The sequence below is a fragment of the Phocoena phocoena genome, chromosome 5 (assembly GCF_963924675.1).
Source record: "Phocoena phocoena chromosome 5, mPhoPho1.1, whole genome shotgun sequence".
NCBI classification, from domain to species: domain Eukaryota; kingdom Metazoa; phylum Chordata; class Mammalia; order Artiodactyla; family Phocoenidae; genus Phocoena; species Phocoena phocoena.
Genome location: NC_089223.1, coordinates 5496177 through 5513713, shown reverse-complemented (window position 1 = coordinate 5513713; position 17537 = coordinate 5496177).

Below are 17537 nucleotides of genomic sequence, written 5' to 3'. Positions count from 1 at the left end.
GGATACAACAACAAGACCCATACACATGCTGTCTACAAGAGACCCACTTCAGACTTAGGGAAACATACAGACTGAAAATGAGGGGATGGAAAATGATATTCCATGCAGATAGAAATCAAAAGAAAGCTGGAGGAGCAATTCTCACATCAGACAAAATATACATTAAAATAAAGACTATTACAAGAGACAAAGAAGGGCACTATATAATGATCAAGGTATCAATCCAAGAAGAAGATATAACAATTGTAAATATTTATGCACCCAACATAGGAGCACCTCAATACATAAGGCAAATGCTAAGAGCCATAAAGGGGAAATCGACAGTAAAAGAATAATATTAGGTGAATTTAACACCCCACTTTCAGCAATGGACAGATCATCCAAAAGCAAAATAAATAAGGAAACACAAGCATTAAATGAAACGTTAAAAAAATGGACTTAATTGATATTTATAGGACATTCTATAAAAAAGCAGCAGATTACACTTTCTTCTCAAGTGCTCCTGGAACATTCTCCAGAATAGATTATATCTTGGGTCACAAATCAAGCCTTGGTAAATTTAAGAAAATTGAAATCGTATCAAGTATCTTTTCTGAACACAATGTTGTGAGACTAGTTATCAATTACAGGAAAAAATCTGTAAAAAATACAAACATGTGGAGACTACACCACACACTACGAAATAACCAAGAGATCACAGAAGAAATCAAAGAGGAAATCAAAAAATACCTAGAAACAAAAGACAATGAAAACATGATGACCCAAAACCTATGGGGTTCAGGAAAAGCAGTCTAAGAGGGAAGTTTATAGCAATACAGTCCTACCTCAAGAAACAAGAAACATCTCAAATAAACAATCTAAACTTACACCTAATGCAAATAGAGAAAGAAGAACAAAAAACCCCAAAGTTAGCAGAGGGAAAGAAATCATAAAGATCAGATTAGAAATAAATGAAAACAAAATGAAAGAAATGATAGCAAAGATCAATAAAACTAAAAGCTGGTTCTTTGAGAAGATAAACAAAATTGATGAACCATTAACCACACTCATCAAGAAAAAAAGGAAGAAGACTCAATCAATAGAATTAGAAATGAAAAAAGAGAAGTAACAACTGATACTGCAGAAATGCAAAGGATCATGAGAGATTACTACAAGCAACTAAATGCCAGTAAAATGGAGAACGTAGGAGAAATGGACAAATTCATAGAACAGCACAACCTTCTGAGACTGAACCAGGAAGAAATAGAAAATATAAACAGGCCAATCACAAGCACTGAAATTGAGACTGTGATTAAAAATCTTCCAACAAACAAAAGCCTAGGACACGATGGCTTCACAGGTGAATTCTCTAAAACATTTGCAGAAGAGCTAACACCTATCCTTCTCAAACTCTTCCAAAATATAACAGAGGGAGGAGAACTCCCAAACTCATTCTACGAGACCACCATCAGCCTGATATCAAAACCAAAGATGTTACAAAAAAAGAAAACTACAAGCCAATATCACTGATGAACATAGATGCAAATATCCTCAACAAAATACTAGAAAACAGAATCCAACGGCACATTAAAAGGATCATACACCATGATCAACTGGGATTTATTGCAGGAATGCAAGGGTCTTCAATATATACAAATCAATCAATGTGCTAAACCATATTAACAAATTGAAGGAGAAGAACCGTATGACCATCTCAATACATGCAGAAAAAGCTTACAACAAAATTCAACACAGATTTATGGTAAAACCCCTCCAGAAAGAAGGAAGTTACCTCAACATAATAAAAGCCATATATGACAAAGTCACAGCCAACATCATTCTCAACGGTGAAAAACTGAAACCATTTCCAGTAAGATCAGGAAAAAGACAAGGTTGCTCACTCTCACCACTTTTGTTCAACAAAGTTTTGGAAGTTTTAGCCACAGCAATCAGAGAAGAAAAAGAAATAAAAGGAATCTAAATTGGAAAAGAAGAAGTAAAACTCACTATTTGCAGATGACATGATACTATATAGAGAGAATCCTAAAGATGCTACCAGAAAACTACTAGAGCTAAACAGTGAATTTGGTAAAGTAGCAGGATACAAAATTAATGCACAGAAATCTCTTGCATTCCTATACACTAATGATGAAATATCTGAAATAGATATTAAGGAAACACACCCATTTACCATTGAAACAAAAAGAATAATATAACTAGGAATAAACCTACCTAAGGAGATGAAAGACCTGTATGCAGAAAACTATAAGACACTGATGAAAGAAAGTAAAGATGATACAGATGGAGAGATATACCATGTTCTTGGATTGGAAGAATCAACATTGTAAAAAATGACTCCACTACCCAAAGCAATCTACAGATTCAATGCAATCCCTATCAAACTACCAATGGCATTTTTCACAGAATTAGAACAAAACAATTCACAATTTGTATGGAAACACAAAAGACCTCGAATAGCCAAAACAATCTTGAGAAAGAAAAAAGGAGTTGGAAGAATTATGCTCCTTGACTTCAGACTATACTACAAAGCTACAGTAATCTAGCCAGTATGGTACTGGCACAAAAACAGAAATATAGATCAATGGAACAGATAGAAAGCCCAGAGAAAAACCCACGCGCATCTGGTCACCTTATCTTTGATAAAGGAGGCAAGAATATACAATGGAGTAAAGACAGCATCTTCAATAAGTGGTGCTGGAAAAACTGGACAGCTACATGTAGAAGAATGAAATTCAAACACTCCCTCACACCATACCCCAAAATAAACTCAAAATGGATTAAAGACCTACATGTATGGTCAGACACTTTAAATCTCTTAGAGGAAAACATAGGCAGAACGTTCCATGACATAAATCACAGCAAGATCCTTTTTGACCTACATCGTAGAGAAATGGAAATAAAAACAAAAATAAACAAATGGCACCTAATGAAACTTAAAAGCTTTTGCACAGCAAAGGAAACCATAAACAAGATGAAAAGGCAACCCTCAGAATGGGAGAAAATATTTGCAAACCAATCAGCTGACAAAGGATTAATCTCCAAAATGTATAAACAGCTCATGCAGCTCAATATCAAAAAGGCAAACAAATCAATCCAAAAATGGGCAGAAGACCTAAACAGACATTTCTCCAAAGAAGATATACAGATTGCCAACAAACGCATGAAAGGATGCTCAACATCACTAATCATTAGAGAAATGCAAATCAAAACTACAATGAGGTATCACCTCATACCAGTCAGAATGGCCATCATCAAAAAATCTACAAGCAATAAATGCTGCAGAGGGTGTGGAGAAAAGGGATCCCTCTTGCACTCTTGGTGGGAACTACCATACAACCCAGCAATCCCACTATTGGGCATATACCCTGAGAAATCCATAATTCAAAAAGAGTCATGTACCACAATATTCATTGCAGCACCATTTACAATAGCCAGGACATGGAAGCAACCCCAGTGTCCATCGACAGATGAATGGATAGAGAAGATATGGCACATATATACAATGGAATATTGCCCAGCCATAAAAAGAAATGAAATTGAGTTATTTGTAGTGAGGTGGATGGGCCTAGAGACTGTCATACAGAGTGAAGTAAGTCAGAAAGAGAAAAACAAATACCAATATGTTAACACATATATATGGAATCTAAAAAAAAGAAAAGATTCTGAAGAACCTAGGGGCAGGACAGGAACAAAGTCATAGACGTAGAGAATGGCCTTGAGGACACAGGGAGGGGGAAGGGTAAGCTGGGACATAGTCAGAAAGTGGCATGGACATATATACACTACCAAAGTGTAAAATAGATAGCTAGTGGGAAGGAGTCTCATAGCACAGGGAGATCCGCTCAGTGCTTTGTGTCCACCTAGAGGGGTGGATAGGGAAGTTGGGAGGGAGATTCAAGAGGGAGGAGATATGGGGATATATATATATATGTATAGCTGATTCACTGTGTTATATAGTAGAAACTAACACACCATTGTAAAGCAATGTTAAAAAAATAAATAAATAAAACTTTTTTAAAGGGTAGAAAGAAATCATATTATTTTCAATAAAACAAATTTAAGTGTTAGCTGGTATCAATTATTACTGCATATTCTCTAATCAGGGTCAGATTCTTGATTTTATCAGTCTGTAACATGTGCATAGTTTACAATCATAAAACTTACATTCAAGCACAGGGAGCTATATTCAATATCTTGTGATAAATCATAATGGAAAATAATATGAAAAAGAGTGCATATATATATGTATAACTGAATCACTTAGCTGTACAGCAGAAATTAACACAACATTGTAAATCAACTATACTTCAATTAAAAAAATATTTCCACTCCAGTTGCATGGAGTGTAAGCATTTAAAAAGTAATTTTAGCTTCATTACTTATGTACTTAGAAGGAGGGTTCATAATATTACACTCTTTAATGAAAAATGCAAGTGAAAGACAAATTAGAAAACTGCCTGGAAGAAGCACATCTAGTCAGTGATGGAGCTAAAGTAGGATTCCAGGTCTCCTCAATCCCAGACCAAGTGTTTTACAAACAATTGTGATGTCAGTCTTACCAAGTGTGCCCAGCTTCCTCCTCGTCACCCCAAATTACCCTTCAGAATGCCATGCTTCTGGTTAGAATACCTCAAATTCCTGCAATCACTGTTGCTATTTCCTCAAGGTACAAACAAAAACTACCTTCAAAAGCGTCACTGAGGATTTTTGCTAAAAATGGTTATCTGGACCACACCCTGGACCTGCTGAATGAGAAGTGTTAGGGGTTGGACATTTTAACAAACTCCCCAGGTGACTCTGACACACTGAAGAGAACCACTAGCCGGTGGGATGAAGACCAATTCCTTAGCTTCAAACCAAAGCCCCTCTATGTTTGGCCTACATCTCAAACTTCCCTGAATTGCAATTCTTTCCATTGGACTTTGTACTTCAGCAAAATCTTTCTGGTCAGAGCTCTCTGGCCACACCTGTCCTTTCACCTCTCTGGGCCTTTGTGTTCATCCCCTCTGTCTGGAAAATCTCTTTCCCCACCCATCTCTACATCTCCACCTATATGGCAAACTAATCATTCTTGAAACCAGGTCAGGCTGCTCCTATTTTCCCAGACTTTCCTCTATACTTAGAAGCAAAATCAATCACTTCTGCTACGATGTCTTCTAAGAGCATGTGGATATATGTGTTTGTTTGCATTGTGTGCAACTTGGTGCCCTCAGTTCTAGATACAAAGGAAACAATAAACGTTTGATGAAAGAATAATAAAGTTTGCAGGATGTGTTAGCTGTCACAACACTTCTGCAAATCACTTGTGTTGTAATCACATGTGGACTATTCAGTTATAGAGCACCATTATTTCCAGATGATACTGTTGGCATCAAAATATAAAACCATTACCTATGATATTCATGGAGATAGAATAAAAACATCTTCCAAAACTCCCTTTAGTCAATATCTATGCCAATTGGAACAATATCAGAAGCCTTCCTTCCTTCCTCCCTCCCTCTTCCTTCCTTCCTTCCTTCCTTCCTTCCTTCCTTCCTTCCTTCCTTCCTTCCTTCCTTCCTTCCTTCCTCCCTCCCTCCCTCCCTCCCTCCCTCCCTCCCTCCCTCCCTCCCTCCCTCCCTCTTTCTTTCTTTCTTTCTTTCTTTCTTTCTTTCTTTCTTTCTTTCTTTCTTTCTTTCTTTCTTTCTTTCTTTCTTTCTTTCTCAGCACAGCCTCTCAGGGTTATAGACTGTTGCCTGTAATATGAAAAAGCAGCTTCTATGGTTTCACTAACATTGTACAAGGATGAGACTATGTGGAAATGTTGACTTCCCTTAAAGTCTTCATTTTTCTTTCTTTCTTTTGCTCTTACAGATCAGATAATTATTTGCTGGGTAGGACTGTTTGAGTTTCCAATTCGGTTCTTTTAGAATCTGTTATTAGTTTTACAGTTGCTGCACTTTTAGGAGACTCTATGAAATTCCAGTAGACATTCAATGCTTTATTTTGTATATTCTTCTTTAGCCAAGGGAAATTTTACACCTCAGGACTCCTAATTTTGAATGTAATATATGTGCAAAGAATTATCACATAATGGCCCCCAGAATCATTTATTCCAAATGCATATTTGTTGGGTACTATAGCCAGGTAAGTTAAATGGAGAACAAAGAAAACGACAATGAAAATCAAGTCCTGAGAAATATCCTTAGCTCGATGAGCATGAAAATGTCCAAGGGTATCATCACAGAGAAGACATTGGTTACTTTTGTAAGAGTAGATTTCTTATAATATGGTAGAGTTAAGACAGAATGAAATAAACATCATAATAGAAACATATGCAAAGTGTTGTAGGAACACTGTGGAGAAAGGGATAATCCTGATTGGGGAAATTTGGGAAGACTACAAGGAGGAAGTATTTAGGTTGAGTATTTATTGATTTATTTATTAATTAGAGTATAGTTGATTTACAATGTTTCAGGTGTACAGCAAAGTGATTCAGTTATACATATACATATATTGATATATATTAATACATGTATTCTTTTTCAGATTCTTTTCCATTATAGATTATTATAAGATATTGAATATAGTTCTCTGTGCTATACAGTGAATCCTTATTGTTTATCTATTTTATATACAGTAATGTGTATCTGTTAATCCCAAACTCCTAGTGTATCCCTCCCTCCTTTCCCCTTTGGTAACTATAAGTTTGTTTTCTATATCTGTGAGTCTATTTATATTTAGTGAATAATTTTATTTGTAACAGTATAATTTTTTGAGATTCCGTGTATAAGCAATACCATATGATGTTTGTCTTTCTCTGTCTGGCTTACTTCACTTAGTATGATAATCTCTAGGTCCATCCACGTTGTTGCAAATGGCATTTTTCATTTTTTTATGGATGAGTAATAATCCACTATGTATATAAATACATCTTCTTTATCCATTCATTTGTCAATGGACATTCAGGTGGCTTCCTCATTTCGACTATTGTAAATAGTACTGCTATGAACATTGGGGTGCACGTATCATTTAGAATTAGAGTTTTTGTCTTTTCCAGAGATATGCCCGGGAGTGGGATTGCTGGATGGGTTGAGTATTTAAATAGGAACACGAATATAGGGAAGAATGGAGAAGAGGGGAAGAGTCAAAGTTTAGGAATTTTATTTAGGGGCCATATTTTGCCAGTATTGTTTCATTTTGTTAAAAGCTGGAGATTTAGTTTGTAGGATAAACTGCCTTAGAGTGGCCTGGGATATTTGTAAAGCAAATTGACTACTCCATCTCTAACTTTCCACAGAGTGGCAGACGTTACGATGAGCCCAAGTTGATAAATATCATAAAATGTGAAGCTAAGAGTGGTCCGGGTAGAAGGTTATTGTTCCATTCAGCAATCCAACTAAATTACACACTGCTCACTTCCCCTACTTTCTTCAAAGACAAATAAGAGGAAAAGCAAACCTCGGCTTTGATTTTTCTCAGGAAAATAAACTATTATTGACTAGGTAGAAATAAAAATGAATAGGTATATAATTTATCCATTTCACTGGTTTTTTTAAAAAAAATCTAGAAATAACCCTGCTGATTGAAATTGCTGCCCTGTGGGAACAAAGATGTCCTGGATGGGCCAGCATATTTCCCCCTCATAGTGCAGACACTGAAGCCCTATTTTGTGCATGTTCTTGCTCTTTGCAGCTGTGACCCTTCTCCCTGTAGAGAGCATCTGCTCTTTTCTGCACTAAGCACGTCCACTGCTGCATGTTCTGACTGGCTCTTCCACACCAATCATCAGTACTGTTGCTTCAGGTTGGTTTTTTCCTCCATGGGTGAAATTAAACTCCATCAATCACCCATGTATTTCCAGTGTTTGTGAATTAGCTTTAGGAATGAGAACCTGGAGGAATTCTTTGTAAGCAAAAAAGAACAAAATTTTAGGAAAAAGTATAAGGGAAATTTAGGAAGCATGGATTGCAACAAAACTCACGTCATCCTACTCCTCTTAAGTGACTCTGTTTGCAGTTTAATAACATCCTGTGGACTGAAAAAGCATGGGTGATATTTATAAGCAAAACAATTCAATTTAAAAGATATAAGATCTGCTAGTCTATAAATAAAATATGTTGAGGAAATGCCATTAAACAGTAAACTCAAATAAATTTATAAAGGAAGATGACACAGCACATTCAGAAGCATTCTGTTTCTGAGCTACAACAAACAAGCCATTATTAGGTTTAGCCCTAGCACCAGAGGGCACGTGACTTCTGGAGCCAAGGTCATCTAACGTGAGTAGGAATCTGGGCACTGTCTTGGCTGAAGTTTCAGTGAAACTTCAATTTTTTTTTTTTTTTCGGTACGCGGGCCTCTCACTGTTGTGGCCTCTCCCGTTGCGGAGCACAGGCTCCGGACGCGCAGGCTCAGCGGCCATGGCTCACGGGCCCAGCCACTCCGTGACACGTGGGATCTTCCCAGACCAGGGCATGAACCCGTGTCCCCTGCATCGGCAGGCGGACTCTCAACCACTGTGCCACCAGGGAAGCTCGAAACTTCAACTTTTAATAAGTACAATCTTTTCTTTTGAAGGCTCTCTTTATTAATTCATTCATGGTTTTCTGCCAGTTTTTCATGATCTGAGACTGAAATAGTCATTCACTAGAAAATATCACTGCAACTGATTAACAGATACTTCAGAAGCTGTGATTTATCTCTTTGCTAATTCCCAAGGGATTTACTTTTAATAAGATAGAACTGAGTTAAATTTTGTGCATCATAATTTTCATATTCAATTTTATATTTAAAAAATAAAACTTTCAATCCAAGAACATGGTATATCTTTCCATCAGTTTGTGTTGTCTTCAACTTCTTTCATCAATTTCTTATAGTTTTCAGAGTACAGGTCTTTCACCTCCTTAAGTAGGTTTATTCCTAGGTATTTTATTCTTTTCGATTCAATGGTTAATAGGATCGTTTCCTTAATTTCTCTTTATGATCTTTCATTGTTGGTATATAGAAATGCAAACCAGGGGGTTGAGGGAGCAAAGAACTGGGAATTTGGGGTTAGTAGATGCAAACTATTACATATAGAATGGATAAACAACAAGGTCCTACTGTATAGCACAAGGAATTATATTCAATATCCTGGCATAAACCATAATGGAAAAGAACATAAAAAAGAATGTATATATGTGTATAACTGAGTTACTTTGCTGTTCAGCAGAAATTAACACAACATTGTAAATCAACTATACATCAATAAAACTAAATTTTACAGAAAGGAATGCAAACGACTTCTGTATATTAATTTTGTACCCTGAAACTTTAACAAATTCATTTATGAGTCCTAGTAGTTTTCTGGGAGGGTCTTTAGGATTTTCTGTGTATAGTATCATGTCATCTGAAAACAGTGACAGTTTTACTTCTTCCTTTCCAATTTGGATTCCTTTTATTTATTTTCCTTCTCTGTTTGCTATGGCTAGGACTTCCAAAACTATGTTGAATAAAAGTGGCAAGAGTGGGCATCTTTGTTCTTGGATTGGAAGAATGAATATTTTAAAAATAACCATACTACCCAAGGCAATCTACAGATTTAATGCAATCCCTACCAAAATACCAATGACATTTTTCACAGAACTGGAGCAAATAATTTTAAAATTTGCATGGAAACACAAAAGAACCCAAATAGCCAAAACAACCTTGAGAAAGAAGAATGAATCTGGAAGATCACGCTGACTTCACACTATACTACAAAGCTAAAGTCATCAAAACAGTATGGTACTGGCACAAAAACAGACACATAGATTAGTGGAACAGGATAGAAAGCCCAGAAATAAACCGATGCACTTATGGTCAGTTAATCTACAAGAATATATAATGGAGAAAAAACAGTCTCTTGAATAAGTGGTGCTGGGAAAATTGGACAGCTACTTATAAAAGAATGAAATTAGAACATTCTCTAACACCATATACAAAAATAAACTCAAAATGGATGAAACACCTAAATGTAAGACCAGATACTATAAAATTCTAGAGGAAAACATAGGCAGAACACTCTTTGATGTAAATCACAGCAATATTTTTTTGGATCTGTCTCCTAGAGTAATGGAAATGAAAACAAAAATAAATGAATGGAACCTAATTAAACTTAAAAGCTTTTGCACAGCAAAGGAAACCATAAACAAAATAAAAAGATAACCTATGGACTGGGTGAAAATATTTGTGAATGATGCAACCATCAGGCAACTAATTTCCAAAATATACAAATAGTTCATACAGCTCATATCATAAAAACAAACTCAATCAAAAAGTGGGCAGAGGACCTAAATACACATTTCTTCAAAGAAGACATACTGATAGCCAATAGGTACATGAAAAGATGTTCAACGTTGCTAATTATTAGAGAAATGCAAATCAAGACTACAATGAGGTGTCACCTCACACCAGTCAGAATAACAATCAAAAAGTCTACAAACAATAAATCCTGGAGAGGGTGTGGAGAAAAGGGAACCTTCCTACATTGTTGGTGGGAATATAAATTGGTGCAGCCACTATGCAGGTTCCTTAAAAAACTAAAAATAAAGCTACCATATGATCCAGCCATCCCACTCCTGGGCATATATCTGGAAAAGATGAAAACTCTAATTCAAAAAGATGCATGCACCCCAATGTTCATTGCCACACTATTTACAATAGTGAGGACATGGAAGCAACCTAAATGTCTATGAACAGATGACTGGATAAAGAAGATGTGGCATATATATATATATATATATATATATATATATATATATATATATATATAATGGAATATTACCCATAAAAAAGAACAAAATAATTCCATTTGCAGCAACATGGATGGACCTAGAGATTGTCATACTAAATGAAGTAAGTCAGACAGAGAAAGACAAATATCATATGATATCCCTTAGAGTGGAATCTAGAAAAATGATACAAATGAACTTATTTACAAAAGAGAAGTAGACTCACAGACATAGAAAACAAACTTATGGTTACCAAAGGGGACAGTGGGTGGTGAGGGAATAAATTAGGAGTTTTGGATTAACAAATACACACTACTATATATAAAAGTGATGAACAACAAGGACCTACTCTATAGCACAGGAAATTATATTCAAAATCTTGTAATAACCTATAACGGAAAAGAATCTTAAAAAGTGTATATATATATATATATATGTATTTATATTTAGCTGAATCATTTTGCTGTACCCCTGAAACATTGTAAATCAACTATACTGTAAATTTCCTACATCTGAACCTTCAAGTTGTGAACTTCCAAAGATACGAGTGTGCATTCACATGTCCAACCATGCAATTTAGTTCACATGTCTGGCGTACGTTGTCACGTGCACGTATCCTCCACAAGTGGTTGTGCTTCTGTGTACTTTACTGTACAGTACTGTCTAGAGTACAGATTCTTTATTTCAAGCCCAGGATGTCTGGAAGCAAGCATAAAAGCAGCGGTATATAGCTAGTTGTGTTAGTTGAGTACCTAGGCTAAATTTGTTGGACTTATGAACAAATTGGACTTACAAACATGCTCTCAGAATGGAGCTTGTTCATATGCAGGGGACTTACTGTACTTCAATAAAAAATTGGAGGAAAAAATAAAAGTTTTTAAATGGTTTCAAAAACTTGTAATATGGAAGTTGATGGATGTGTTAATTTTATTATGCTAATCATTTCACAATATATATCAATTCATCATATTGTAAACCTTAAACTTATAATATATTATATGTCAATTATATTTCAATAAAGCTGGGGGGAAAGAAATGGTCTCAGAAGTAAGGTACATTCCATTGAACAAAAATTCTCAATCATTTCACAGCTGCAATTTAAATTTTATTTAAGAATGCATAATTGAAAAAATACAAAGTTTGACATAGCATGCTCCAAGTTTTTCCTTTATAATACACTTAAGTTTTTTCTCCATTCAGAAGATGGACTGCAATATGTGTGATGTAGAAGGATTTAAGAGAAAATACAGAAGATGTAATAAACCATAACTTTAAAAAAATTCCTTAAATAATGAAAAGTTACAGACCCTGGAATTTACTCTAAAAACAAATGCTGTGGGTTGGAAAGGAAGAAGGGGAGGCTTTAATAACCTTCCAAATAAAATAAGACAACCATTCTGTACCAGCTGGAATTGGAGGAGATAAAAACCACAAAAGCCACCATCCCTACAGTGGTCCTTAATGTGGAAATAATAAAATGTGAAAACATTTTTTTCACAGTGTTCAGTACAGCTGGTCACATATTACGTGTCTTTGAATAGCTTTGATGGTGTCAAAGTCATAGGGGTAGGGGAAAAAAAGGTGACTTAGAGGATAGTTTACAGCTTTTTTTTCCTTCCTTCCTTTTCTTTTCTTTCCTCCATCCCTCCCTCCTTTCCTTTCTTCTTCCTTCCTTTCCCAATGAGTTTCACCTTGTGCTGTGGGTCTTCTGAGCAGAGTTAGATCTTCAGACACATAGGAGCACGTCTTATGCCTTAGAAGGAGCTCTCCCAGTAAAGAGATATGACTGGCTGTCAGTTGAACTCTGAAAATTTTAAATCACGTTATTAGCTATGAACACATTTGACAAAATTAGTTTTCCTTTTGTTTAACCAAACATGTTTAGAAATTGATTTGATACAATATTATGACGTTTAAATATATTGTCAACTATTGTTTGTTAAATGCTATGTAATTAGTGATACAGCTTGATTTTTTAAAAATCAAGAAATTTATACTTTCTGATTTTATGTCTCTCAGATTAAATGCCTTGTTAGAGTCTGTGTGACATAATAAGATAAGCATTTAGAATGTTTTTAATCCCTAATAAGTAATACTTTAAAGGCTTCCTTGCTATTTCACTGTTATTCTTGGGCTGGTCACTGATTTCCAAATGTAATGTTTCATTGCTATTTATTTCTTGTTTCTACCAAGACTTTCTAATACTATTTGTGCCTGCTGGAAAAATGCTCTGAAATACTGTTCAGTTCTTCACTAAGAAAAAACATTTTTTCTTTACTCATGGCTCCATAAACTCAGCTTATTTTAGTGAAGTTCTGTGACTCAAGTTTCAATATTTAGCAGATTTTTGTTATATTTTATCATCGTATCTAGTATGGTACTTTTAACGACGTCTGGCTTTTTGCAAGGTGTCTGATTTTTCCCTTTTGCTGGTATTTCAAAAAACTTAGATTACTAAAATCCATTTAATAACATTGCCTGACAAAATATACATTCCATGAGGGCAGGGATCTTTGCTTTGTTCATCTATATAACTTAAATGCCTAGAATAGTGTTTGGCACAGAGGAGATGCGCAATAAACATTGGTTGAATAAATTGTATGCATCCTTTTAAAAATAGTACAAGAAGTCCTCTACATACATATGAGTTCCATTGTGAGAGCACGTTCATAAGTCCAATTTGTTTGTAAGTCCAACAAATTTAGCCTAGGTACCCAACTAACACAATTGGCTATGTAATACTGTACTGTAATAGGTTTATAATACTTTTCACACAAATAACACATAAGAAACAAACACAAAAAATAAAGAAAACATTTTTAATCTTACAGTACAGTACCTTGAAAAGTACAGTAGTCCAGTACAACAGCTGGCATCCAGGGGCTGGCATCAAGTGAACAGGCAAGAAGAGTTACTGACTGGAGAAGGGAGTAGAGGTGGGAGTGACGGAGTGATCCAGTGATGTCTGTGTAGTAGCTCTGTTTTTCTTGTCATAGATGACATGGTAGCACTGGATTGCATTCTGAACGGCAGCTACAACCTTCGTGTACCATTCCACATTTGGGTCCTGTGCCTCAAAAACAATGTTTCCATCATTATAACTTGACGCTTCTTAGCAGTACCAGCTACATCACCACTGCTTTTACGTTTGCTTCCAGACATCCTGGGCTTGAAATAAAGATACTATACTACTGTACTCTCAGTACTGTAGAATAAAGTACACAAAAGCACGACCACTTGTAGCACGTGCATGCACGTGATAATGTACGCCAGACACGTGAACTAACTTACGTGATTGGACATGTGAACGCATGATTGTATCTTTGAAAGTTCGCAACTTGAAGGTTTTTATGTAGGGGACTTACTGTATGTTCAAAAATTGTTTTCTCTTTGCTGTGGTCTGAATTGTGTCCCCACAAAATTCATATTTTGGAGACCTAGTCTCTAATGTAATTGTATTTGGAAGTAGTGTTTTTAGGATATAATTAAGGTTAAACGAGGTTCATAAAGGTTGGATCCAAATCCAATAGGATTGGTGGCCTTACAAGGATAGGAAGGGAGATCTCTCTGTCTCTCCAGGTGTGTGTACTGAGGAAGGGCCACGTGAAGACACGAGAGGGGCCATCTGCAGCCCATAGAGGGTCCTCACCACACCCTGACTCTGCTGGCACTATGACTTTGGACTTTCTTAATTTCTGTTATTTAAGCCACCCAGTCTATGGCATTTTGTTATGGCAGCCTGAGCTAACATACTTAGGAAGTAGAAGGGACACAATAAACTGAATAATAATTGTGAATATAATGGTGAGGGAGAAACTTCAAAAATTTAAATTCTGAATTTTTTATAAGTATTTTAACTCTTCAAAAGAATGAAACAATTATTCAAAAATAAGATCTGAGAATTTCATTGTCAGAAGGTTTGATTTGTCTGTTTGAGAATGTGAGCTTCTTAAGCTTAATCTGGGCACCATCCCAACACCAGGAGTCTGTCTAAGATATGTTAGGACACCAGGTGTCATACTGGGCCATTGTTAGGGGACAACGTTCAAAATGGAAGTTCTCTGATGACAAGTTCCATGACATTTAAGAATGTGTAAAGGGCCTAGAAAAAAATCAGCATTCCATTAGAAGCCTGCAAATTATAAAATGATATGAATTTCAAGACGTTCAGTTTAGTGGCTAGAGCCAGGAAATGGAGATAACAAGTTTCCGTAGATAAAAGAGGTTCTCGCCTACTCTGACTGTAATATGTAAACCAATCCAACACTCTCTGTCTCCATCTTTTGATGTATATTTTTCCTTAGCTCTTATCACCAACTACCATTTTAAATGTTGTCTTATTTATTTCTGCTTCTTGTCACTAGACTATAAATTCAATGAACTTTTTCACTTATGTATCTCCAGCACTTAGAATAGTCTGACATGTAAAAGGTACACAATATCTTTTGACTGATTGAATGGATGATTGCTGAATTGGATGTTAAAGGGTGTGTAGTCTTTTATGGGTGTCAGAGACCTGCCAAAAATGATTAAACCCATTTATTCATTTGTTCAATAAATATTTACTAAGTGCATGTTATGTCTCAGACATTGTAGTCAGTTTGGATGTGCAATGTTGAACCAGATATGTCGCCTGCTCTCAATAGACAGATTTTGAAATGACCCTAAAATAAGAATGTCTTCAGTCCTGCATAGTCACTGTCTCACCCCTGGGATTTTGGGCTACAAGTGGCAGGCCTGTAACCTGCCCATACCTGAGGCACAGGTGTTTCAACTCATGCAGTTAGTAAGGAAATATTTTGCTACCATGTTTCATGAACTGCATGACAGGCTCAGTGTACAATGTACAGTGTGGGTACCTGTTTCTGGACAGTCAATTAAAATGCAAACAAAATCTTTGATGCTTTAAAAACAAGGATTATCCAAAAGTAGAATGATAAAGACTTTAACTGGCTCTGGATCATTACATTTAGTTCTAAGATGTTTCCAAAAATATAAGTGAAGCTGTTGGTGATTTAATCAGACCCTTGGGTTTCTCCTAGAATGTCCAAGCTTTTTGAATCCAATGAAGAAAACACACATATGTAAATCAGTGTGGAGTAAAATAGCTGTGGTCCTGGAATCAGAAGATTTCATGTCAGATGTGTGCTACTCCTATTATTCGCTATGTGACCTCACATCTAATTCCTGGTTATGCACTTATAAAATAGCCATAATGCCTTGCTGTATCTACATCATGGGGTTCTTTTGAGAACCAAGTAAAATAATATTTTTAACAACACTTGTTAGACTTCAAAATCTATGTGAAATGTAAGGAGTAAATAAAGTGGCCTGTGCAATGATGATCTATTTTACGCTCAAGGGAAGATAAGATGCAATTTTCTCTTTTCTCATCCTGTGTAAATTCACAGAATTCTGGAATTAGACTCTTTATACAATTAAAACAATTTCTACTCTCTTCTATGCAATTAACAGTTAAAATTTATCACTGGGCTTTCTTTTTTTCCATTCCAGGATTGCAGTACATAAAACAAGCTCCCCAAGCCCTATGTGACTTTCTTTTTTTCTAAAATATTCATATCAATGATCCATGCAATTAACCAAATGTGTTTGTTGAAGTAGAGAGACAGAACATTTTGCCAGAGACAATGCTCCCACATATCTTTCCTCTTTTATCAAAAAAACATGCTCTAAATAAACAACTGGACAAAAACAAAGATTCTTAGCAATTTGTGCTAAGAAATTTCAGGCTGGTTTCTATAGCCTTTAACATTATAATTTTGGATAATTGTGCCTCAAATATATCTTTCTTTCATGTCTCTATGAAACGTTAAATTTTCTTCCAAGCACCCAGGTGAAATACAATTTTATTATTTTTTAATAATAATAATATACATTAATATTGTATAAAAACAATATTATTATTTTTTAATTTACTCTGTTACAATCCTGGTCCTGCACAGTGGAAGGTAGTTATATATCTGAAGGAAAGGGGAAATTAACACTTGTTTTAAATAAGGATAAGTTCATTATTAACATGGAGACTTTGTCTTTAGCATTCATGGAATTTTGGTTATATTGTTGGTAGAATTTCTTTCGTTTGTTTCATCATGTAAAATAGTAAGAGTTAAGGTCACAAAGTAATAAAAGGTAGTTGAGTTAACATTAGCTCATTGCTGAGTTACCTCTTGGGAAGAAGGGAAATCAAGCCTAGAGCATCTTATTTGTTTCAGTGCAAGGATGAGTAGGCAATGTTTACTGGAAGTTCCTGGTTTATAGCAAAGCAATTTGTTTAGTACAAGACCTCACTTTTTTTTAGAATATAGTCAGGATGTGCTTTTTAAAAGTGACCTCATTTCTCCGGTCATCTCACCTGCCTTCTCAGGTGTTTTGACCACGTTGGAACTTCATCTCTCTAGCGTTTCTGCAATGAAACACTTGTGGGCCTATGACCCTATCCACTCCTCCAACCTCATAAAAACAAAACCAGAAGATTCTCAGCCCCATTCTTCGGCTCAGTGAGTGCATGATCGTCAACCAGCTACACATCAGAAAAGCCGGAACCCTTGGACACAACCTGTGTCTTTGTATTTACTTGACTGATTTAAGAAGATTTATACCGCATCTACCATGTGCCAGGCACTCCTAAGCACTTCACAAAAATTTCATTTCAGAGTCACAAGAGCAGGTCAAAAACTAAGCCATAGAGGTATTAAATATAAGTTGTTCGAGATTGCCAACCTAGTACTGGGCAAGGTTGGCTGCTTCTCACTAGTTATCTATTTTACACTTGGTAGTATATAT